Source organism: Mauremys mutica, chromosome 1, assembly GCF_020497125.1.
Source record: "Mauremys mutica isolate MM-2020 ecotype Southern chromosome 1, ASM2049712v1, whole genome shotgun sequence".
Lineage (NCBI taxonomy): Eukaryota > Metazoa > Chordata > Testudines > Geoemydidae > Mauremys > Mauremys mutica.
Window position 1 is genome coordinate 245,303,325 of NC_059072.1, and position 25,893 is coordinate 245,329,217.

Below are 25,893 nucleotides of genomic sequence, written 5' to 3' on the forward strand. Positions count from 1 at the left end.
AATGTGTGTGTGCAAGAAACATCACTCATAAGTAAATTTATGTTCAATCTACCACAGTGGTTCTCAAACTTTTGTACTGGTGACCCCTTTCACATAGCAAACCTGTGAGTGTGACCCCCCCTTATAAATTAAAAACACTTTTTTATATATTTAACACCATTATAAATGCTGGAGGCAAAGCGGGGTTTAGGGTGGAGGCTGACATCTCGTGACCCCCACCTATGTAATAACCTCGCAACCCCCTGAGGGGTCCCAACCCCCAGTTTGAGAACCCCTGATCTACCAGGGTATGATATACTCTAGAAGGATTAAGGGGCTACAGGGGGGTAGGTGGGTGTCTGTATATTTATAAAAAAGAGGGACATAGCTACATTACAATGGATGTGCAGAAACTAATTTCTGAATATAATACTATTGAGATTCCCATGCAGAACAAAAAACAACTATGTATATACATGTAAAATTAGTTATTTTAGAAGTACAAAAATTAGTTAACAATGTAAAAAACCCATTCATAATTTGTGGAGATTTTAATGGTCATAATGAGCTGTGGGGAAGTGAGAAAACTGACCTAAATGGTAAATGCTTAGAACAATCTATTTATATGCATAACCTGATAATATTGAATATAGGAACACCTAGTACATTTAATTCAGTGGATGGATCCTTTTCTGTTTTGGATCTGGGAATTGCAACAAATAGTTAAGTATCAGAGAGGTAGCCATGTTAGTCTGGATCTCTAAAAGCAGCAGAGTGTCTTGTGGCACCTTATAGACTAACAGACGTTTTGGAGCATGAGCTTTCGTGGGTGAATACCCACTTCGTCGCATGCATCCGAAGAAGTGGGTATTCACCCACAAAAGCTCATGCTCCAAAACGTCTGTTAGTCTATAAGGTGCCACAAGACTCTTTGCTGCTTTAACAAATAGTTAGTAAATGCACATGGGAATTTCATAAAGATGGAATGGGAAGTGATTACTTCCCCACGCTTACGAGTATCAAAGCCAAGGAAACGTCAAAAACGCAAAAAAAAGAGTTCCTAGCTGGAATTCTTGAAAAGCTGAGTGGGGCCTTTTCGAGATTAAATATGATGAATATTTACATAGTAACTATGTACAAGTGACAACCTAGGAAATTCTATAACAACGCAATAAAAGGAATTACAGCAGCAGCTGATCTGGCCATCTACAAAACATCAAACTGCCCCCAACTTAGAAATCTGGTTCCCTGGGGGAATGAGGATTGCAAATTAACAATCAAGGAAAGAAATAAGGCATACAAGCACCATTGCAGTACACAGGCTAGTAGCACGCAGGCCTGGGTGGCTTAAGGACACCAGCAACAGCTGTGCTCTCTCTGCCTTTGTTACCCCCAGGAGTAAAATGTCAGCTAAAATCACCACCACCTGTGGAAAATGGTGCCTGCATTCAGTGCTATTGCCTTCCCATTCAACCTCAGCCCTGGCAGGCCATACACACCATGGCTGGTGCTGAGAGCGGCACTATGCATAAGCACTCTGAAGCAGAAGTGTCACTAAGCATGTCTTGTTTAAAACTTTAGGGGAGCTAGGGATGGGAGTTCTGAATGTTAACTCTCACTTTCTGTTGTGACTATATTGACAATGGTACCTCTGGTGTGTTTTAGCTTCAGCTGCTGCCATTGTGGCCTAGAGGGATTCCACCTCCACACCTGCAGAATGCCTGAGCCACATACGGAGGAGAAAGAAGAGGACATGAGATGACATATTTAATGAGATCCTGCGAGCCAGTGCTGCATCAAACCACGAGGATCAGTGCTGCAGACAGCCTGGAGAAGGGAAGAGCACACAGGAGGAAGGCCCAGTGTTCCCAGCAGGAAAAGGAGAGGGAGATGCATGAGGAGGCTTCTCAGGCAGCAAACACAGATGCTGCAGACTCTTGTGGGCCTACAGGTTCAACAGCCACGGGCTCACCTATCTCTGAAGTCCATGGAGAGCTCCATTACAGCACCTCCCTACACCTTCCCTCCCCTTCAACATTCCACGTGGCCTCAGGGGCTTGCTCCCTATCCCTATCACACCACCCCAGGGGATATTAAGGACAACCACAGCTTCATATACACTGACCTGTGAAAGCCATGGTTGCTGTATGTGCAGGTAAAATGGACATGAATGTCCTCTCCACTTGTTAAGTTCTGTTCCATTAATTTATTAAGATTTTAATTATCAGAGGGGTAGCCATGTTAGTCTGGTTCTGTAGAAGCAGCAAAGAATCCTGTGGCACCTTATAGACTAACGTCTGTTAGTCTATAAGGTGCCACAGGATTCTTTGCTGCTTCTAAGATTTTAATGTATTTGATTTTAAGTTGCACAGACTTTCTTGCACGGGTTTTGTTACTGAATAAAATTCTACTATTTAGAAAACAATTAATCTTTTATTAGTTCACAACATATGCTGCAGAGTGCTCAGCAGTTTGGAAAACACTCACTTACTTGTTACGGTACAGTGTGACAATTCATAGGATCAGTGACAAAAACAGTGTAATCATCAGAAATGTACAGCAAACACTGAAAAATTAATAAGTGCATTGACAGTGTTGTAGTCATAGACATACACCAAGCACCACACCATTCCTAACAGCCCCCAAAACAACAGGGCCACGTGCATCACAGTACACCATGCATTCCTGTTGCTCACAGTTAAAGTGCTCTTTTAAAGCCTCCTGGAGCTGCAGAGCTCCTGTGTCTGGCTGTTCAAACTCAGCAGACAGCCATTCCACCTCTATCCTCCACCCTGGCAGCAACTTTTCCCCTTTTGCATCATAGATATTATGCAGGACACAGCAGGCAGCTATAACCATTGGGATGTTTTTGTTCACTGAGATCCAATCTTGTGAGTAAACAATGTCAGCGTCCCTTCAATCTATCAAAACTGCATTCAGCTGTCACTCTGCACCAGCTGAGCTGATAGTAAAAACTTTCCTTGGTGCTGTCAAGGTGGCTGGTGTATGGTTTCACAAGCCACAGGACCAAAGGGTAGGCTGGGTCCCCCAGGATCACTATTGGCTTTTCAACATCGCTAGCGGTAATCTGCCGGTCAGGAAAAAAAAGAGTCCCTGCTTGTAACTTTCCTGAAAGTCCTGAGTTATTAAAGATGTGAACACCATGCACTTTCCCTGACAAGCCAACACTGATGCCAGTGGATCACCAGGGTTTCTTCACCAACACTTGCATAACTGTAGAAAAATAGCCCTTTTTGCTGATGTACTCTATGGTGCCAAAATAGCGACATATATGCCGTCTATTGCCCCACCGCAGTTTGGAAACCCCACCGCTGCAAATCTATCCACTATGTCCTGCATATTGCCGAGAGTCACAGTCCTGCATAGCAGGAGGCAATTAATACCCTGCACACTGGCAGGACAACGGCCCCCACAATGGATTTTTCAACTCCAAAATGGTTTGCCACTGACAGGGATAGCAATTCGACATTGCAAGTTTCCACAGTGCAATCACCACTTGTTTTTCCACTGTCAGTGTAGCTGTCATTGTGGTGTCACTGCGCTGGAGATCTGGGGCAAACTCAGCACACATATCCAGGAATATGGCCTTGCAAAAGTTTTGCAGCCACTGCTCGTCATCCCAAGTCTGCACAACAATGTTATCTCACCAGCTAGCACTCATTTCTCAGGCCCGGAAGCAGCGCTCCCCCATATGCAGCTGCTCCATGAATGCCACCAACAACCTTGAATTGGTTCTTGCTATGTCCCACAGCAATCTGTCCTCCAAGAAATCATCATGTTCCCCGTTGCTGTGGTTCTTCTTACAGCTCTGCAAATACCAGAGAATCGAGCGTCTTGTGCTTGCAATGCTTATGACAATAGTGCAGAGCTGTGCAGGCTCCATGCTTCCATCAGAGATGGAGGATAGCAAGGAGGACCATGCAGGTTCATAAGAATTTTTAAAAAGGTGCAAAAAATTATGGAATATAGATGACACTGTTGCATCCTTGGATGTTGATCCCTTGCTCACAGTCACCTCTGCGAGACTCACTTCTGCCTAACCATGCATTGCCAAAACTTCCCAAAATACAGTAGGGCTGGACGGTGGCAGGTTACACACTGAGATACCTACCTATGGTGCACCACACACACTATGCACTGACACAAGCACTCCTGGTGAACACATGCAATGCCGACGCAAGGAGCCAAGTATGCATGTGCATAAGCGATCTACTAACTGCGGCAGCTTTATGCCAACATAACTTGCATTGATCAAAGTTTGTAATGTAAACATGGCCTATGTCTACACTTAAAACATTACAATGGCATAACTGTATCGCTGCAATTACGTCACTGTAGACACTCACTACAGCAAGGGGAGCAGCACCTCCCCAAGAGGCAGTAGGTAGGTCAATGGAGGAATTCTTCTGTCGACTTAGCACTGTCTACCATGGGGGGTAGGTTGGAATAGCTACATCTCCCAGGGGTGTGGATTTTTCACATCCTTGAGAGACATAGCTATGGCAATGTAAGTTTTCAGTGTAGATCATTCCTGAATGAAAAGACATAAATAATTTTAAAAACTTGGCTAAAAACGAATGAAGAAAGTGGCTCATGGAGAATGACGCTGCACCAAAAAACAAACAAAGAAAGCACAGGACGAGACACTCAGGAGAGAAGCGGTAGGGAGAGTTCTCTCTCCCTGGGAAGGGCCTGGAGCCCATTAGTTTGGGACTGGCTGTGGCTAGTAAACAGAGTTGCAAGAAGTTTTTCCTAATGTCCAACCTAAACTGTCCTTACTGCAATTTAAGCCCATTGCTTCTGGTCCTATCCTCAGAGATTAGCAAGAACAATTTTTCTCCCCCCTCCTTGTAACAACCTTTTATGTACTTGAAAAGTGGCATCATGTCCCTTTTCAGCCTTCTCTTCTCCAGAGTAAACAAACCCATTTTTTTCCAACCTTTAATCATTTTTGCTGCTCTTCTCTGAATTTTCTCCAATTTCTCCACATCTTTCCTGAAATTTGGTGCCCAGAACAATACTCCAGTTGAGGCCTAATCAGCGTGGAGTAGAGAAGAATTACTTCTTGTGTCTTGCTTACAACACTCCTACTAATAGCTCCCAGAATGTTCACTTTTTGGCTGTTGCAAGTGTTACACTGTTGACTCATATTTAGCTTGTGATCCACTATGACCCCCAGATCCCTTTCCACAGTACTCCTTCCTAGGCAGCCATTTTGTATGTAGGAGTGGGATTAACTTCTGTGGTGGGGACCTAGAGAGGAGAGGAGTCCTGAACTAAGGTTTGCCAGGATCAGGGAATGAGGAAGAAGCCCAGGAGGGGCAATGGACTTTTTTTATTCAGAGTTCAACCCCAGAAGGCGATTGAACTGTTAATGACTTGGCCAGAGGGCCGAGCCACAGAAGACCCAGTAAGGCAGTCTGCAGAAGGGACTATCTGGGATGGACCATTGCAGCTGAGGTAGTGACCACCAGAGGGAGTGCAAGAGGCAATGTCCCCTGCAATGCGGTGTCCAGGCAGGAGGGGGTGCCCATGTCCATGTAAGGAAATGTGTTTACACTGCCATTCTCCCTCTGCACTCAGTCTGATTATTTCCTCCTCTAACGTATTAACATTCATCCTTTCAGATCTGTTGCTACTGCTAAAATACTGGTTATCTCAGCTTGACTAGCACTGTAAGAGTCAGATGGAAATGACCTGTTGGGCTGTATTATTAAAAAGTCAAGCCCAGGCCAGATACCAGCCAAACGTGCAGTTATTGCACTTATGCATACAAATCAGGTGTTGTGCAGGCAAAGTCTTGGAGATAACAAGGAGATGGCCAACATTTTCATATTTGAGTGCCTAAAGCTAGGCATCTACATCCACATTTAGGCATGTAGATAGAAGTGATCTGTTGTTCAGAAGTGCTGAGCATCTACAGATTTCACTAAAGTCAATGGGAACTGCAGGTTCTCAGCACCACTGCATATCAGCCCATTTTACCTAAACGTAGATGCTTGGGTGTAGACAAGTTATGGGCAACGAAGTTACATAACATCTCTTTAATAAGGTCTGACACATTTCATGAAATCCTTCCCATCTTTTTTCTAATGATCTTGCTTTTTGGGGAATATTACTACCTCAATCATTCCATCTCACTAAGTGGCTTCAGGGCAACTAAGCAATTTTGCTTCCTCTCTTCAATTAACGCAACTACTTTTTTTAGACACATTAACATTTTCTAATTTCTGTTGCCTGCTGCACTTTGGATAGCTCATCCATCACCCATCTGAGATTGAACAATAGGTATATCAGCTAGAGAGTACTGAATATTTTCTTTTTTGTGTGTGATCATCTGCAACCAACACTTTTTGTCCAGATCTTTTGGTCCGTTTGTGTTTTGCCAGACTGTTTTTCATCTATGTTCCTTTTCCTTTAAATATTAGTTTGTACTCCTCATACTCTGTTGTGTGTCCTCTTTAGCAGGATTACTTCATTCTATAGTATATATGTAGAGTACTAATGCACCTATGACATTGTCCAACTTCTTTGATTCAGTTGAATTGTTGGCATCAAAAGGTCTCTTTATCCTTCAAAATCCCATCAGAGATGGGGTTATTAAGCTACAATGCATTTTCCATGTGGTACATCTTGTATGCTTCAGAAACAAAGCTGAAAGGTACTAGAATGTTAGGTGCTTGGACCAGACAAGAGTTATACAAAAAAGGGACCACTATATGTTCACTATACATTTAACCCTGCAGTAAGCATGTGTATGCTCTCTTCTGTGTTTTCAATGTATGTTGCCCTTTGTACTGGCAAAAAAAATTAAAAAAGATCGGAGAAACAAGGGAACAGGAGCAAGCTACTAAATACAGTTTGTCAAAAATGTGTAACTTGCAATAACATTCAGCATTATAGGTGCATTATATTTAGAAATCTTCAAGATGTATTGAAATAGTTGACAAAAAAATGTTTTAAAGATACCTGCTGTTCTACTTAAGAAATCTAGGGCAAAATCCTACCCGCACTGGCTTCAAGAGGGCCAAGATTTCACCCTTACTGAATTACTTACTCCTCCACCCTTTCCTTCTATCAGATTGTCCTGGACTCCACTTACTTCAGGATGTGCTTTATGAGGGCAGGTGCTTTACTGAGACATCTCCCAGGTAACTGATTTAGCAACAGGCAGGAACTGCTCCTTAATGAGGACAGTATTGGCATAAATTCTGCTTAGCTGGCATGTGTCATGGAGACATTACTGAAAATGTTAACTGGTGTAATGTGTGTAATATTATATCTAATATTAAATCTGAGCTCAGATTTTTTTTTAATGCAAAAGCTGCTAAATAAAGATGAAAAGAAAAAGCAAAAACCAAAGTGTCATTCTAGTATTGCATTTCAAAACCTTTTCAAACTTATTTTTAAAAAGCGTCTTCTCTTTGGCTCCTGCAATGAACTTCAAATGGGTTTATGGACCTGCCTGTGTGAACCTCATTGCAGGATCCGGGCCTTAACTGAGACACACTTCATTAGGACAATATGCTGTCCCCACAGAGCTGTCCCAAATGCAATTGACTTTGCTGTTCTATCCTTTTCCTTATAGACGTCTGTGATTGGATGTATAGGGGTCCCAAGAGGGCTGTGATGCTCTGTTTTAATTTCATCAGTAAGAAGCACTGCTGAACTGGATGACAGTGCAGGATGTCTCCAGGCAATGCTTTTAATGCAGAGGGTATCATTCAATGAGTAGAAGGCGAAGTAAAGATGAAATGAGTCACTTGTTTTATTCCAATTCATTTTAATCCACATACAGCTGTAGTACTAAGCTGAGGGATCTGGCAATGCTTCCTGCTACTGGCAAATACACCACAAAGGACCCCTTTTAGGACCTGGAAAGACCTTCATATCCGTGCACAATTCCCAGATTATTTTTCGCTGAACTGTTCTGGATATATTATAGGGGAAAAAATTACATACAAGCCAATGAAGCATCCAGTTGTGCATTGTATTTGCATTTGTTGAGTTCCCTGACTCAAAATATTCACTAGCAATTTGAATTCCAGATTTACAAATACCAGTAATAGGTCGCCTGTCCAGGCTTTCGGATCACTGCCCCAGCAGTCTGTATCAGGACACCTTTCTGATACAAGCAGACCAGTCATAGCATGAGGAAATGGATTCACTGACTGCTGAAAAGGCAGATGGTGCAGTTTGATCTTCTAAATAAGTTTGCTCCCTCACTTACAGAAGAGCCCACACCATCACACAGCAGACGTTGGAGAGGGAAACCACAGGGAAGCCATTACTGATCACAGCTCACTGTAGCACAGCAGTTCTCCAACCTATTCATTCTGTGCAGAACTCCCTAACAGGGTGTCCTGCTGTCCTCCAGTGGATAAAGCACTAGATTAGGAGTCAGGAGACCTGTATTCTGTTCCCATCTCTACCACTGGCCTGCTGTGTGATTTACACTGTAAGCTCTGTGGGGCAGGGACTGTCTCATACGGTGTGTTTGTACTGTGCTTAGCACAGTGAAGCCCCTGTCTGGGGGGGTGTGTCTCTCTAGGTGCTACTCTAATAATAAATAATAATAATAATGAATCTGCCTTCCCTCCCTCATAACTTGCTTGTGAGAATGTTTCATCTTGTAGACGACCTCAAAGAGCTCTGCAAACACACTGGTGGTCCAAGGAATGTACTCTGAGCACCCGTGCACTAAAGCTATCCCTGTGCTTACCAGAGTGATCGGGCTGTGGCAGCTTGGGAAGCAGGCAAAGACAGAACAAGCATTGAAGCAGAATGTGTCTTACAGGGTGGATGATGGGGGAAGAGAGTGCAAAGAGCAATGAAGGGAGGGAAAGGAGAGAACTTAGACTGGAGGCCCTTTCGAGGGAACTAGATTGCAAAGCTTGGTCTTCCAAAGACGACTATTTTTTTTTTTAATTTTAACCCCTGCAGATTTTCAAGCATAACAAAACCTCTGGTAAGGATAAAGAATTATCCACAGCATTAAAATAGCATAGATGTTCACAGCATGAGAATGCCATTGAAACTGAAATCCAGAATTTGTGGGATGTTGTTAAAACCTCATTGCTTGAGATGTTGAAGTTCCCATATACAATATGTGCAGTTGTTTCCCTTCAATTTGCCTTTAAAACTTGCTATTATTCAGCAGCCCTAAAGCATCATTTACTATAGTAGTAACCAACCACTAAAATGATGTTATGTTACCTTACTCCATCTTCAGCTGCTAAAATCCAGCACAGGCATCCAGACTCAATTTGTCTTTTTAAAATAAAACCTGAAAGACAATAAGAAAAAGAATCTCTGTGTGGAACCATAATAATAGAATAAGAATATGGTAAATAACTTTGGTATGAAATGAACATATGGTCAAGTCCACAAAAATATCATTCCATTAAAAAAAACACTGAACCAAAGATTAATTTTTCCCTTTTGTAATCTAACATCTCAATAGTTGGAGAAGGAATCTTGACTGGGGACCACTTCTGAGAAAAGAAAGCATGTTAAAGGTGCAAGAGGAATTTCAGAAGTCATGTATTATTATTGTAAAGTCTTATGCTTAGAGACTAAGATTCATGTCTCCCTTATACCATAAAAATATTAGTGAAAATAGAATACATATCTATACAACTAGATTCCAGGAATGTCACTTGGTGTGTCACCCTGGAGCCTATTAGATCTGTAGAGTCTGTGAGAAGTAATGGAAACAGCCACAAGCATGGCTGAGGGCTCTTTTTCATCAGAATATCACCTGGCTGAATCATCACCAGGTTTCACAGTATGTCACCATCCAATTGTTAAGTTCTCTGCCATTTTGGCTTTTCTAATTACACTCATTGTTGTACAGCTACAATAAGGCATGTATCTATGCCTTGCCAAGAGTCCTAAACTACTGTGATATCAGAGGTAACTCAACCAATTACCACCGTACTCTACAGTTAATTTGTATGCAACAATTTCACTGTTTGCATAAAGGAGACTTCACAGATGGTGGATTATTTGGCCCAACCACCATGTCTGCGTGCCCTACTTCCACCCATACAAAAACATCAATATCCCAGCACAATCCCAACTAGACACAAATCAACACAACCACCCGCACAACACAACCAGTAACTCCAAACATCACAGATAGTCTGTTGCATCAGTGTGAAGCAAGGGAAATAACTGCAAGCATGGCTGAGAGCTCCCTTTGAAGAATATCACCAGGTCCAATCATCACTGGGTTTTGCAATCTGTTACCAACCAATATTTAAGTTCTCAGCCATTTTCAGCTTTTACACACAACTTTATGAATTACACCTGTGCAACAGCCCAGGCTTTCAGTTACTAATATATACTAAAAATGCTCTTTAATTAAATTCTGCAGGCATACTGAGAGTACATCGACCCCACAAAACCAAACAAATAAAAAAGAAACCAAAGCAGCAAGTATCAGAGCCTGGGTCGACTGATTGGGGCTTATGCTATGGGGCTAAAAATAGCTGTTTAGACAATCCCACTCAGGCTGGAGCCTGGGCTCTAAGACCTTCCACCCGCACTGGGATTCAAACCTGGGCTCCCATCCGAGCCGGAACACCTACACAGGTATTTTTAGCCTCATAGCATGAGCCCCGTGAACCTGAGTCAGGTGATCCACAGTTACCATCACAGGATTCTTTGCGGCATAGATGGACCCTAAATCTCAGGTAAGACGACGCTCTTGTATGGATGCACCCACATCATTCCACTGAGGCTAGGTCTGCATGCAAGTCCACAGGTGCTTGGCGAAGGTGGCCAACTTTCTCCTTGTGAAACCCAGACACTGCGCACTGGAACCTCCCCCGCCCCCTGCTCCACCTCTTTCCCTCAAGGCCCCCCACTCCTCTTTGCTTCCCCCAGCATCACTGGCTGCTCTCTCCACCACACTCCCCGCCAGCTGAGCAGGTCTCTAGGAGTGGAGGGGTGACTGGGGCAGGATATTGGAGAGAGAGCCAGGCGCTGGGGGTGAGTAACTGGGGCAAGATGAGGGAGGGCGAGCCGGGCTCCGGGGGTGGAGGAGTGGAGCAGGGTGGGGGAGTGAGAGCCTCACTCAGGGCACAACAGGGAACGGCGGGTACCTGAGTGCTCCACTGCTCCTCCAGGCTGCTGCTCTTCTCTCACACACACACACACACACACACACACGGCAGAGGCCAGTTACTGCAGGTGACCGGACACTGCCAGGTTCCCTTTTCGACCGGACTTTGTGGTTGAAAACTGGACAGCTGGCAATCCTAGCTTGGCGCCTGCAACAGGCTAGGGCCATCCAGACAATGAGCCAGCCCCGCACCTCTGCTGCAGGTTCTTATCCCCAGCTGCCCTGCCTTTTCTCCGTCAGCACAGCTTCCGCGGATCCGCAGCTCCAGTGACTTACCAGGGTTCAAGGTCCCTCCCCAGAAGGGGGCTCCCCACACTGAAAGGGGCTCCATAGTAGATAACTAGCAACTGAACTGGACCCATTCACTCAGTTTGCACAGACCACCAAACTGTCTGGGGGGAACCACTTTCACTCATTACAGACTCAGGCTGGATTCAAGCCTGGAGGTTAAAAAGTTCAGTTTCTCACTGCCCATCTCTGGGCCCATTCAGACTCCAAAGGAAGAACACTTTTAAAAAAATATGTCCCTGGTCTGCTCATACTGAAACTAACTACCACTGAATCACCTAAACTGTAGGAATTTTAAAGCCTAGTCATTATACATCAATATTCAAGAAGCATAATCAAGAAATTCTGACAAATCCTTAATGAAACCCCGTAATTCATCTCTCCAGGGAAACCCATTTAACTTTAATACCACACTTTCATATAGACCTGCAAATCACATATCAGGAAAGGCAGGCCCTTAACACTAATGCAGCAGAAAAGTTCTCCCCCATTAAGATTCTGCCTCTGGCTCCATCTCCACTGTGAATGCCCAGCATGCACCATACTATGATGCTATAGCAACAAGGGAACTGCCCTGAGCATGCATAGAGTCAGTCAGCTCACCACTGAATAAATATTGTCTGCCTTTCATACTCGGCATGAGACACTGTGGAAACTCTGCCGTCAGAAAGACAAAGGAATTTACCTGAGCCCATGTGGGCTGGCTGCCTGCATCAGTGTTGATTCCCCAGAAGAAAGGACATCACAGCATGGTGTATGCTGGGACACTACAGTGGAGCTGGAGCCAGATGCAGTGGCAGCAGCTTCAGGGGAACTAACTAGGCTGGTAAGCAGGGCATTCATCACACTTTGCTGAAGTAACTACCTCTGTGGCCTTGGTCAATCAATTCATCTCTCTGTCTCAGCTTACCATCAGCAAAATGGGGATAATGCTACTTACCTAACTTACAAGAGGTTTGTGAGCATGAGTTAATGTTTGTACACTGCTCCAACAAAAGGAAGACACTATGTAAACCTTAAATTTCACTCAGGTTATGTCTAGACTGGAAAAAATGGTCATGTTTAGAAATGTGTTAGCTAACTATTTTAAACAGGATTTTTCACTTAGTGTAGAAAGGGCAAGTTATGTTTAAAATGTGGTAGCTAGTTTTAGTTAACCCTAGCATCCCTACTACTTTGAATTGTATTCAAAGGTAAGATTATTAATTATTATTATTATTAAAATTGCATTGTCTGAGCACTTGCTTGGGCGTTCCCATCTTGTGACACAATTACAGCATGGATCCAATTTAAAAAACAAAATCTAGGTCTATTTCCCCTGTGCTTTAATTCCAGCTATAACTAATTTAGAAGACGACCTTCACTGCTTATTTTTGCATTCATTTGGGTATTTCCAATTATTAAGCCAGGGTAGTCCAATGTCATTTAAAACAGAAAAAAGCTAGTTGGCCATTGAGCCCCGCCCAGTGAAATCTCTCCTGTTCAATCACCATATTGTATTTATAGTTAAATTGCTTTGCAATAGCAATATGACATGGCAGTGTGTGAAAATGCTCTCTCACATTACACCAGACCTAGAACTTTTTGCAGACATTCTGCCTTTGGCCGTCCACGCAAAGAAAAAGATGGTGACACATAAAAGGTTCTTCATGCCCTGATGTGTCTTACTGCTTAAATTAAAAGTTTATGGAAATTGGCTTGCAATCTACTTAAAATACAGTTACAAGTCCTGTGCTTGCTGCCAAATTTTGAAAGTCTTTTAGGTCCCTCACTGCAGGAAATGTGATGCAGGTTTCTCCGCTCCCCTGCTGTCAGGACTGCAGACTCTCCAAGTCCCTCGCTGCAGGTCTGGGAGAGAAATAAACTTCTCAGCTGTTAACAAACATTGAGGCTCCTGTACAAATGGACAAAAGCTCCAACTGCCATCAAGTCTTGCTTATGTCATTACCCTTATTGCAGCACATACGGCATGTGACACCACCCACTGCAGAGGGGACTCCAGAAAGACAGGCACAAAGGGGTACATTTACTATTGTGAGTACGAGTATTTGTACTGAAAATTCCTCACTTCTGCCCCATGGCTGCTCACTCCCTGCACGTCCCACAGAGCAGGGACAACAAAAGCCAGTCTCTCCTGGAAGGAGCAGGCAAGTAAGCATTTTTCCTTGTAATAAACCGTGTAAATACTGCTGAAGTGTGTCTGAAACAACCCGTGATACTGTGGGTGGCTTTGTTCCCTTACAATGGGCTAGTTTATTCCAGACCTTACTGAGCTGGGCAGTAAGACTCCGCTTAGTGGCTTGCGCCTGTTCATGTTCTTACTCCAGTCATAGGGTGGGAGAACAGGCACTACCCTCCTGACATCCCGGCCTGCGAGCAAAGAGGGAATGGAGGGGGAAGAACCCTGGCTCTACCCCACCCTCTTTGTCATCAGCCAGAACGGCTGATGTGCTCCATGAAAAGGGGTGAAAGTTGCTCTCTCCTCTCCCTGAGTAATGGGGATGCCAGGGAAGAACTGTGACTGTATGAATCAGTATCTTTCCCTGGACGGCTCCTGGGACAGTGCAGCTACACGCTGCCCCTTACTCAAGGCAGCGTGTAGATTGTAACTTTACAATCTAGCTCAAAGGGAGTTTCCTGCTAACACACGTTAAGCACTTGTATTTTCGTTAGTCAGCCTACACATTTGGACAATGCTTCTCTTTCCTAGGTCAAGCTGTCTTAACTCTGGCTGTGATCTGCAGTTGAAGAGCGGTTGGATATATTGTATATCGATATTGTGTTCTGCCTCTCCCCAGTTTCTTTATTGTTTCAGAATCTTAGCCCATTTTTAAAATAGGCAGTAAAAGTTATGGGGGGGGTAATTATTTTCCTGAATGATTCGGTAAAATAATTAATTTTACTGAATGATCATCTTGTTATAAAGAGGAGAATGATAAATTGTTCTCCTTAACCACTGAGGACAAAACAAGGAGCAATGGGCTTAAATTGCAGCAAGAAAGATTTAAGTTAGACATTAGGAAAAACTTCCAAAATAAGCACTGGAACAAATTACCAAGGGAAGCTGTGGAATCTCCATCATTAGAGGTTTTTAACAGCAGGATAAACAAAAACCTTTCAAGGATGGCCTAGCTATTAAGTCCTGCCCCAGTGTGTGCACTAGATGACCTATCAAGGTTCCTTCCAGTCCTACATTTCTATGATCTGTAACTTGCCCAGGCACATCCCTACAAATATTAACAATCAGTATTCATATGGCTCCTGTAGTGATTGTTCTTGAAAATACTAATTTATACTAGACAATATCACAATTACATCAAAACATGCATGTAGAAAAAAGCAGAGAAAACATTTTCTTGGTCCAACTCCCACAGAATGGTTTCATTCTCACTTGCATTAAATACAATACTTGTACTTTACCTGCACTAAAATCCATTTCAGCTCCTGTTTTGTGTATTTTGGGATGAGAGAAAACACATGACCATGGTAGCTCCTCCCAGTAAATACTTGTGTAATCCCATGTGCCTAATAGGGAGATATCTCTTTAAGAGACCCATTGGGGAGAGGTAGGAGTGAGCTATGTCTGAGTCACTGTTGCTAGGCAGATTAAGCACTCCACATCCAGAAGCCTCTGGAATTGGGTGTGATAGTTTTGGGTCTGCTCCAATAGGTTCCCTGTTGCTGGGGTCAGACTCCATGAGGGCAAATAGTCAGGGCAGCTGCTTCGCAGAAGGCCAGGTGTGAGTTGGGAGAAGCTGAGCCCAGGAGCAGGAAGCAGGCGGTTGTCCCCAACTCTGAAGCATTTTGCAGCAGATTAGTGATGTTCTTAACCCTCTAACAGGAAAGCATGGGCATTGCTAATTATAGCAAGGGGCAATTGGGAGAGAAAAATAACTTCTATTTTAATTGTATGCTTTGAATGTTGTTTTGATTTTAGCCAAACTGCTCTAGTTAAATTGTCTCAACTAGTCTGAGTCACCAACTTTTCTTTAAATGTAGTAATGGGGATAGGCATTTTTATTTTGCCATTCTCAGGGGCGGCTCCAGCCACCAGCGCAGCAAGCGTGTGCCTGGAGCGGCAAGCCCCGGAGGGCGGCCTGCCGGTCACTCTGAGGGCAGCAGTCAGGCAGCCTTTGGCGGCGTTTCTGCGGGAGGTCCACCGGTCCCACGGTTTCAGTGGCGAGTACGCCGAAAGTGCGACCAGCAGATCACCCACCGAACCGCTGCCGAAGGCTGCCTGACTGCCGTGCTTGGGGCGGCAAAAAACAGAGCTGCCCCTGGCTATTCTCAGTTTTGTACTGTCTTGTAATGGTGTTTTTTTAATCTATACATGCAACTGAGTGGTTGGTTAATCAGTTAGCTGACTGGCTAGTGTGACTTCAGCAGAGGAAGAGTCTGCATGGAGTCCAACTGAAGATCCCTATAAGCAAGTGGAGGCAAGATGTTTTAGACCAGGGGTTAGCAACCTTTCAGAAGTGCTGTGCTGAGTCTTCATTTATTCACTCTAATTTAAGGTTTTGCGTGCCAGTAATACATTTTAACGTTTTGAGAAGGTCTCTTTCTATAAGTCTATAATATATAACTAAACTATTGTTGTATGTAAAGTAAATCCATTTTTTTAAATGTTTAAGAAGCTTCATTTAAAATTAAATTAAAACACAGAGCCCCCCGGACCGGTGGCCAGGACCCAGGCAGTGTGAGCGCCACTGAAAATCAGCTCGCGTGCTGCCTTTGGCACACGTGCCATAGGTTGCCTACCCGTTTTAGACTCAGCAGACTGTATAGATTTGGTGATCAAAGACTAACTGAGACTTAGGTGAACAAAACTTAAGAAACTGAAAGTTCCCAAAAGCTTCTCGTGTTTCTGTGGGGACTGAACTGTTCGGATTTTAATGTGTTTTCTTTATTTATGTTTATGTACAACTGTGAAGGTAATGTCTGTGGATTATTTTGCCATGTCATGTCATACAGCCATGTCATGCTGTAAAAAGTAGATTTGTTTATTTATCATAAGATTTTATAAAGTTATTTAATTAAATTCATTTTTTTAGTTCCTTTTGGGACTTGAATGTGATGAAGTTGACCCTGTGCAATCCTAGCTGAAAATCTTTAGAGACTGAAGTCTGGGTCTCCAGCTACTTTCTATGGGACCTTTCTATGGGTTTTTTTTTTTTTTTAAAGGCACTGGAGACGGGAAATGAACTCTAGCCCACCCAAAGGTTACACTTGCACACCTCCACAACTCAGTCATATGCCAAGTGTACAGTGATGGCCTGTACATTAAGAATCATTGGAAATAAGATTACAAAATCAGGCCCCAGTCTTGCAAGCTGCTCTGTATGAGCACATACTGCCCTTGTGTTCTCTTTTAAATGTTAAAGGAAGGCTCTGTTTTGTCATCACAGATGTATACTATGGTCCAGCCCAGTGACTCAGTAATACAGAGTGACTTCATGAGACAGACTGGAGAAGGGAGGAAGTGACTGAAGAGTACATGAAGAGTGAGAAAATTCTGAATGAGGACGGGTCACATCTGCCTGACTCACAGGTCGGAGGGTGAAGCACATTCTGAATTAGTGGACACAAAAATAGATGTGTTTTATAAACAGGGCTCTCACTTTCTGTAATTCTGTGTCAAATGGGAAATTCAGTGCTGGTGACAGGAATCTGTCAAAACTTGGCTGCAATGTTCTATGACATCTCATCCATATACTTCTCTCTATCTCCCATTATTTTGTCAGTTTTAGAGATCCTGGTTAACAAGCACTAATGCCGATCAAGCCAAAGTGTGCATTACCTCCTCAGGAAGCCTGCGAGGGGAAAAAAGAGGTTTCAGTCTTCTGAATATTTTTATTTGATGTATTTATTTTTCAGTTAAAATTCCCCCTTTCTGCTACATTGTTTACCAAAATTTGTCACAAAGCATCGTACTTCTGCAACAAAGAGCCCCTGAGCTCCAGGGGCTTTGTCTAAAGTCTTGACAAAGAGCATACGAGACTGAAAGTAAATGTGACCAACTACCATCCTGTTCAGACTCATTATACGGAGAAGCATGAGAAGCAACTGCAGAATAAATCTGTTTTTTCTCCAATGGACAACTGATCTTAAAATCTGAGCATAAAACACAGCGAACACACACAAAAACATCTGGCTATAAACCATCTTTCATTGAAAGTTTTAGTTATTTCCTAGGCATTACAAGTAATGGGGTCTAAAGTAGACTAAGTAGCCATGGGATACAAGGGAAGTAATGTACATTAAGTAGCCATGGGTAAGAAGGAAGGTTCTCTCATGGATCAGTAACTGGTTAAGGCAGTGTTTCCCAAACTAAGGACGCCGCTTGTGTAGGGAAAGCCCCTGGCGGGCTGGGCTGGTTTGTTTACCTGCCACGTCCACAGGTCCAGCCAATCGCGGCTCCCACTGGCCGTGGTTCGCTGCTCCAGGCCAATGAGAGCTGCTGGAAGCGGCGGCCAGTACGCCCCTTGGCCCACACTGCTTCCAGCAGCTCCCATTGGCCTGGAGCAGCAAACTGCGGCCAGTGGGAGCCGCGATCAGCTGAACCTGCGGACTTGGCAGGTAAACGAACCAGCTCGGCCTGCCAGGGGCTTTCCCTACACAAGCAGCATCCCAAGTTTGGGAAACACTGGTTTAGTGGTTAAGACACTCACATAAGGGGTGGCAGATTCTTACTCAAATCCTTTCTCCCGTTCTGGCAGAGGGAGGACTTGAAGTGGGGGTTCCGACATCCCAGGTGAGTATCTCAACTACTTGGCTAAAAGTTATAAGGGAGGCGGTCCTCCTCCTCTTCCTCTCACACACAAACCCAGCCAGTTTGTGTAAGCTCACCCAATGCAGCAGGTGAGTTACGAGACAGGGCCCCACAGGTGAGTTACAAGGTTTGTGAATCGCTGTGGGGCATAGACATTTGAACTCCTGGTGTGAGGCTTGCAGGGTGCATGCGCAGAGTCAGAAACAGACATCTAGGGAACTTTTATTGCAAAAATGTAGGCACCAAGTGAGTTTAGGTGCCTATAGGGTTCAGAGGCAGATGAGCATGGGGGCTGTGAATCCCAGTAGTGTCTGATTCTGGGATTTAGGCATGTAAAGTGGCAGTTAAGTGCCTAAATCCTTTTGTGAATCCAGCCCAAATTGCCCAGGTAAACTGCAAGGTAGGGGGATTTTTTTTTTTTTTTTTAAAGTTTTGCTCTTTTTAAATTGATGTCCTTTTCCATGTCAGGGTATTAATCCAAACCCTGAGTTGAGACACACAAGATAACCGGCAGCCCTGGAGTTAACATAGCACTCTGTTGCCCTGCAGTGGTCACTCTTCTGAGGTCACAGAAAGCAAGAGTGGGTTGTGAACAAAAGCAGGGTGAAGAGAGGCTGCATTCAAGGCAGCTATTGTCATTTTTACTAAATAAGTTAATTTAATTTGTTTTGAAAATGTTAACTGCTAATAATTTAACTGTCTCTCTCAGTTGCAGTATTGCAAAGCCTGTACAACTCCCACTGAAGTCCTTAAAAGGATACTATTTTTTTTCCTTACTCAGTTTACAGATAGGAACGAGACAGAATACACATTCTACATACTCATCATACACATATTCAAAACTAAGTGCACATACACACACATGCGCGCACACACCCTCCAAAAATGCAGAGAGGTTTGAGGAATGTTTTCCTTATTTCAGCCAGTTCAGATACCCTTCCCTTTGTGTAGTAGACACTGTTAAGGTTCCGTCACAGGAGAATCTAGGAAGCAACCATCGTTTGCCTCCATAATATTACATAGAGAGAGAAATACAGACATAGGTTTTACATACCTAAACAATGAAATTACTCTGACTGAAAATCTGCTCTGGGAGAAGGAGAGCCAAGAGCTGAACTTTCTAAAGACCATTCTCATGCTACAACTTTTTAACTCCAATGGCACCTGAGGTCTAAGACTTCTACTAGCACAATGACTGAAGTAAAGACATGTGTTAGACTCACCTTTCATAAAGCGATAGGAAACAAATTAGAATCTCCCTAATTCACAGCAATGACAGAAAACCATTGTGAATCAGTACAATTTGCAAGTAATTAATCACTCAGAAAAAAACCTGGGATGAGGTAGCACAGTTCTGAAAATTGTAATTTACATTGGTTTTAATGCTTCATAGTACACAAGCAAACAAGCCCTGGTATCTTTCCTAAAAAGAAGTGCATCTTAGTGGTGTGAGACCTCATTACAGAACCCTCTCTGCTAGTAAATCTTTGAGAAATGAGGGACGTGCGTCCCTTTGGTACAAATGATAAGGTACGGAGATTAATGAAGCTCTCTTGTAGTCAAAAGTGGGTCAGCCAGTGGCCAGCTTTCTAAACCACCTTCTTTCTGAGATTAACAGTGCAACACAACAGATGACCAGGCTGCAATAGGTTATTAAGAGCAATTACCAACTTCATTGTACGGTGCAACCTAACAGACAACTGCCTTCTGAATCCAAAATATACAAAGAAATATGCCAAAAGCATAAAACTAAGTTGAACACATGACTGCAGCTGAAAAGGAAAGATTAACAGGAGGACTTGTGAAAGGAAGGATACTATTCCAGACCAAAACTGATGAAATACAGTAATCAGTTATGAGGGGTACAGCAAAGACTGAAAACTTAGTAGGACTCCACCTGAGGATTATTAGCAATTTTGGTAATTTTTATAGTGAATGCCAATTTGCAAAAACACTACTTTCATCACTTTACAAATTTAAGCTAAAGAAAGTCAAGCTTCTGAGCCTGAGGAATTGACTAGCACATGTTCTGTTCTTTGCAAACAACAACAATTAGAGCAGTATATATTGTAAACGTGTATTATCTGGGGGCACAAAAAAGGGAAAAAAGCAGCAGCTGGAGATACTGTTTTAAGTACTTGAAGCATTGAAGTTAACCTAAGAAACATTTACATTGAGGCAGTAAGGTACAGGTCACACCCAGCCTCATACATGCACAACCTTAACACGCAGGGTAAACTAATGATGTAATTTCAAATTTAAATAGTTATTACAGTGATCCTGGCAAGGCTGTTTTTGATTCTGGAACTGCAGAGATTCAGAAGGTGGCAAATTTGGTTTTAATGCATGAACTTGAACAGGAGTGCTTTCCAAATAATGAACAGAGTACTGTGTAATAACTCTCATTGCCCTAATACCTAACAGCTCTGCTCCTTTGAAAGAGGTCCTCTATCCTTAACATGGCTGCCATGCATTACATAACATAGGATGCAATAGTGAATGAGTGTATCATTATTTTGTTTTGTAGCGCATGTACCACCCATTAGCCATACGATTCTCTGTATGCCATTTCAAGCAGCAAAGATGATGCTCAGCAATAATAAGGCTGCAAGGATCAGCATCCTCTGAGGAAAAGCAATGCATATGAAATTCAACCTTCCCAAGCTATTCAGCTCCCTTTTCCCATCTCTCTCCCTCTAGTGAACAACAAACATTCTTACCTTTAAAAAAAAACATTACGAACACAAACTGATCTTGCTCAGCAGAGCCTCCCGAGTTTCAGCCATGCCTGCAGAAATATCTTGGCACAGTTGTCTCCTGCAGCAGGTAATCAATATCAGTCTGCTTCTTCTACTGCCAGAGCTGCTCCATCTGAATTCTAGCTAATGTGAACACTGACAGTGTGAGTCATATCAGCGACTCATAGCAGATGCAGAGCTGCAGGAGGAGTTTAAGTTTCAGTGTTTCTCACACACACACACACACACACACATATATATTATGCACACACACCCCAGCCCACCCCAGCTCTATGCTGCTTCTTTCACAAGAGGTGTTAACAGCTTCATTTCCCTCTGTGTACATTTACTACATCAATTCAGCATAGTTAGTTATTAACTGCAAATCCAGGAAGCCACTTCTTTCCTCACCAGAAACATTATTTTTATTTTAAATGTAAAAGGTTGCTGTGCAACCTTGCCGAACTGTGCAAGTGTCTAATACTACAGCTATTGAATGTATAAACCTGGCAAAAGTCTCAACACAAAACTCTTGAGCTCAGACCAGTAACAAAGAAGATGTGGACTGGGGGAAAATTCAAGTAGCCCACAGGAATTTCCTAAACGCAGAAAATTTAATTGGGGTTAATTTCCTTCATCTACATAAGCCCAATCCGTCATGCTTCTACATGCCAAAGTGCCAAGGAGAAAGTAGATTGGGGAGGGTGTAAAAACCATTGGATTTATGTATATATTTCTATGCATTAGAAATATATAGATAAATGTAACAATCACCATAGAATCTATGGGCAAGCCTACCTCCCCAGCCTGGGACCAGGACTTGGGGTTATGGTGCTGCGCCCACAACCCTCCTGTACTCCAGCCACTTTGCTAATGTGTGGGTGTTGGGGTGACATGATCCAAGAATGGACCAATCCCCTGGCCCCTCCTGCAGCCTGCCCCCATCACTGCCCTCCATGTGGAGCTGGCACAGAAACACTTTCTGCAGCACTCTAGAGGAACAGAGGACCTTGACCTGTGCTCCACTTGTGTAGCCCCAATGTAGGACTTAAGCAGCATGGAGGGCCTTATGCTGGTGAATTTCACCCTGGAAAGTGTACATTTTTTAAAAGGCACCAGTTGCATACACATAATAATGAGGAGATCCACATTTCCATAAACTTAGTTACCAATCTACTTCTGAATTGGCATATTATACCAGGGCAGTCAGAGTGCTGAAACTCTCCTCCTTCAAAACACACTCGGATACGTCCTTCTAGTCAGCTTGCAGCTCAATAGAACAAAGTAATAAAGAACTATGGGACAACTAGAACAGCGTCATCAAAACCTTTCATACTTAGATTTATCTTTTCTTGGTAGGACGACTATTCTTTACAGCAGAAGCTGCTGGCTAAGATAACGGTGCCATTAAAACTCATAGACCTGTGTATGAGTCCTTTTATATAAACATCCTAGATAGTTTAGAAAAAAGGCATTTGGTTTCTGTCAAAGCATTTATATCAGATGATCTTCCCCCAAACTCAGTAAACATCTGACTGGATATCGCCCAGAAGAAGTAACTGAAGAAGTAACGCCCAAAGCAAAAACCACAAGAAAAGACTAAGAAAAGCTTGTATGACCAAGAAAACATGGTGCATTTCCTTACAACAGTGCAAACGCTAAGGAAATCGTGAGATAAAGAAAGTCACATCCAACACAATACCAGTCTACAAGCCTCATCCCACTAAACACACGCCACTCAACCACACCAACACAGTAAAACTGCAAACGTCTCCGAGTATAGAGCATCTGAGCACCTAGAGAGACAGCAGCACATACTACAATATGGAGATGTGAGGGGGAAGCTATGGTAGGGAAAACAAGGAAAAGCTGAAATAATGTTTGAAAGCTTTCCCCTTCCGCCTCCTCTTTTTTACAAACAAACAAACAAAACAGTTTGGGGGAGAAGGAAATGGCACCAGCATTTGCCAACTGCTACTCTTCACCACCCTCTGGCGATTACAGATAAGCCACAGAAGGGAGCATGAGTTGTTGACCTATTATGTTAATCACAAGTTATATTTTCCCCTCTCTTTAAACCCGTCCTCTTGTCCTGATACTAAGATCACTGTTGCTTCTCAACAAGGAACATCATGAGATCTCCAAAGCAATGCTTTTCTCCCTCCTGGCACAGCTATAAGCAGAGACCAGACTGAACAGCATCCTCAAGACTCCACAATCAAAACAGCCAATAGGGGTTACTAGGATAGCCCAAACAATGTTGGCCCTACACCAAATAGTGTGCCAGGCAAGGAGCGTCTTCAGTGCCTCGCTTCCATTTGTTAAACTTCCATATACCTGATTTTTATTGCATTTGTAGCCCACTTCACAACTGTGATGCACGATTTGCATGCATTACTTATCCATGTCATGTAAGACAATAAATTTGCAAGCTAGGATCTGTAAAGCTGTATTTATTCATGCCATATATAAGCAAACACAAAAAATCATTTAATCTAAGCTTATAGAAACTTTTAAATTTTAAGAATAACTGAAATGTACTAACATCAAGAAATTGAACTGTCCGCCAACACTGGGTGGACCAGTATTAAATAAATAGTGTTACAGTTGGTGACAACCTTAGAACGTTAACCCTAGCCCTTTAGTTCAAAAGGTCACTTTTCTCGCCTTTGTCCTTGTGAACTGAAGCACAACGTCAGAGAGATCTAAAGACTGGTCAATGGCATTTTAAAGTGATAAAATAGCAAAAATCTATGTTCTGCAGTCTTAGAAAGTCATCAGACATTACATGGTAAGCATGACAAAAGTAGTAACAGTATTTCTTGTATATTGTTGCATAGATAGGGGTTTGATAGATATCTCTGGCGTCTCATTAAATATGTCCTTTATTAATCACTACTTACTCTCTAAGTCTTAAAACACAAATTCACAATAAGACAAGGTTCACAGTATCGCAGCTGGGCTCTCACTTTACTTCATTTCGTTTGTATACCTCACTGACTGACGACACACCACCCCTTATATACCTGCAAGGACCTGGCTGACAACATTCTAGGAGGTTCAAGGAAAATGTTGTTCTCAGAAAGTTTGGAAGGTTCAACAAGATTCTGCAAAGGTCCAGAACATTCTGGGAGGTTAGTGAAAAATGAATCCACATACAGAATACCTGAAGTAATAGGCAAGGGTGCATATTAATGAATGCTAGAATTAAAATTCAGATTTGCACATGGTTGTAGGGGAATCATTTTAGGGAACCACTAGCAAAAATTTAAAAGGATGAAACAATACAAAGAAATCAAATTTATTTCATTGAAACTCTGCTGTGGTTTCTCTTAAGAAGCCAATTGTTTCACTGTTTAGTTAGACAAGTGGAAAGCACTTCTGTCACAGAAGTTATTTAGCTGGATGAGACAGTTAAAGAAAAGTTACAGTCTCATGTCCCTATTGGATGCCAGACCACCACACAGTAAGCTCATCTGCTGTCCTTTTCTTCCTGAAGGATTGCTTCCCAGTTTTTTGGTTAACAACCTAAGGCTAGGTCTACACTGGGGGGGGAAAAGAGGGAGTCAACCTAAGATACGCAACTTCAGCTACGCGAATAGGGTAGCTGAAGTTGGCGTATCTTAGGTCGATTTACCTGGCTGTGAGGACGGTGGCGAGTCGACCGCTGCTACTCCCCCGTCGACTCCGCTTCCACTTCCGCTTCTCGTGCACGGTGGAGTTCTGGAGTCGACGGCAGAGCAATCGGGGATTGATTTTATCGTGTCTACACTAGATGCGATAAATCGATCCCCAATAGACCGATCACTACCCGCCGATCCGGTGGGTAGTGTAGACATACCCTCAGTAACAGGAGAGCAGGGTCTTTCATTCCTGCTGAAAATCCTGATCTTCATTCAGGTCTCCTGGCAAGGCATGCCCTGCATAGAGGAAATTTCTCTGTCTCATTCCCAGATAACCTATATATAAACATAAGACAAGCTTGCTCAGTAAAAGTAGAAATCCTGTCCTGTGGAGTGATTTAAAGATCACAGGTTCAACATGCTAATTAGACTGACGCACGAGTTTCTAAACACAAGGATGTATTTAAAACAGCTTAGAATACACAGGCACTTTCGTTCTAGGGTATCTCATAACAGTGTGTTCCGATATACTGTTTCATGGCAGTGCCATACACACAAACATTAACTATCTCCATGTTATATATTTTTCTTCATCATACCTTCAGATGCACAGTCCACCACATACCCCATAAAAGGACATCTGTATGGCGCTATAGGTATAAATCATGTGGCCTCCATGTCAAAACACACAAAAGAATTATTGGATTCTTGAAGGTGTGGCCATTGGCAAGGCATAAACAAGGAGTTTTAGAGCAGCTGATGCCTCATGAAAAACAATTTCATTTAGAAAGATTTTTTCCCCTACAACCAGTGTTATTGCAAGGGATGAGTACATCCTAGGAGAGCTGTAAATTCCTGCCCTGTTTTTTGGATTTATTCTGAAAGTGAATCCCTGTGAGCCCCATCAAGCTTTGATAGCTTTCTTTTTCCAACTGAAATGGCATATCTGGGCCGAGGCAATGCAGCACAGAGTGTTTACGGTGGAAAGAAAGCTATTGCCGTTTTGATAAGCAACTACCAGGCCTCTGTGAAGCATGAATTCAAATGGAATCTACAAGTGGGGTAGTAAGACTGAGGTGCCTCTAATGAAAGGTTCTGTAAAGAAGGCACTTTCACATAACAGACTGAGCTACTTATCCTTTTCCTTTTATCTTTCAGAATTACAAAATCTAACTACCTTCTACAGCACCCATGATTGTAGTAGCTAAGCACTTCCTAAGCAAACGAAATCCACATGGTGAAGTCCCTAGTAGAACACATTATTCTTCTCCTCTCCCTGTCTAAGGCTTTGGCTACACTTACACTTCAAAGCGCTGCCGCGGCAGCGCTTTGAAGCGCTAAGTGTAG

The 25,893-nt window shown here is 43.0% G+C and overlaps 1 protein-coding gene across 11 annotated transcripts in view; it reads right to left on the minus strand.

Moving 5' to 3' along the window:
- The window catches only part of INPP4A (inositol polyphosphate-4-phosphatase type I A), a 210,632-nt gene that overhangs the window by 121,722 nt on the left and 63,017 nt on the right, over nt 1-25,893 (minus strand). For 8 of the 11 annotated variants that reach the window (XM_045005413.1, XM_045005372.1, XM_045005397.1 and 5 more), the window contains exons 2-3: nt 24,765-24,882; nt 9,217-9,286 (exon numbers count right to left, since the gene is read on the minus strand). The gene's annotated coding sequence lies outside the window, so the exon portion shown is untranslated. Of the gene's footprint in view, nt 1-9,216; nt 9,287-20,905; nt 21,123-24,764; nt 24,883-25,893 lie in introns of all 11 variants that reach the window. The other 3 variants (XM_045005330.1, XM_045005349.1, XM_045005339.1) reach the window with 2 other exon arrangements.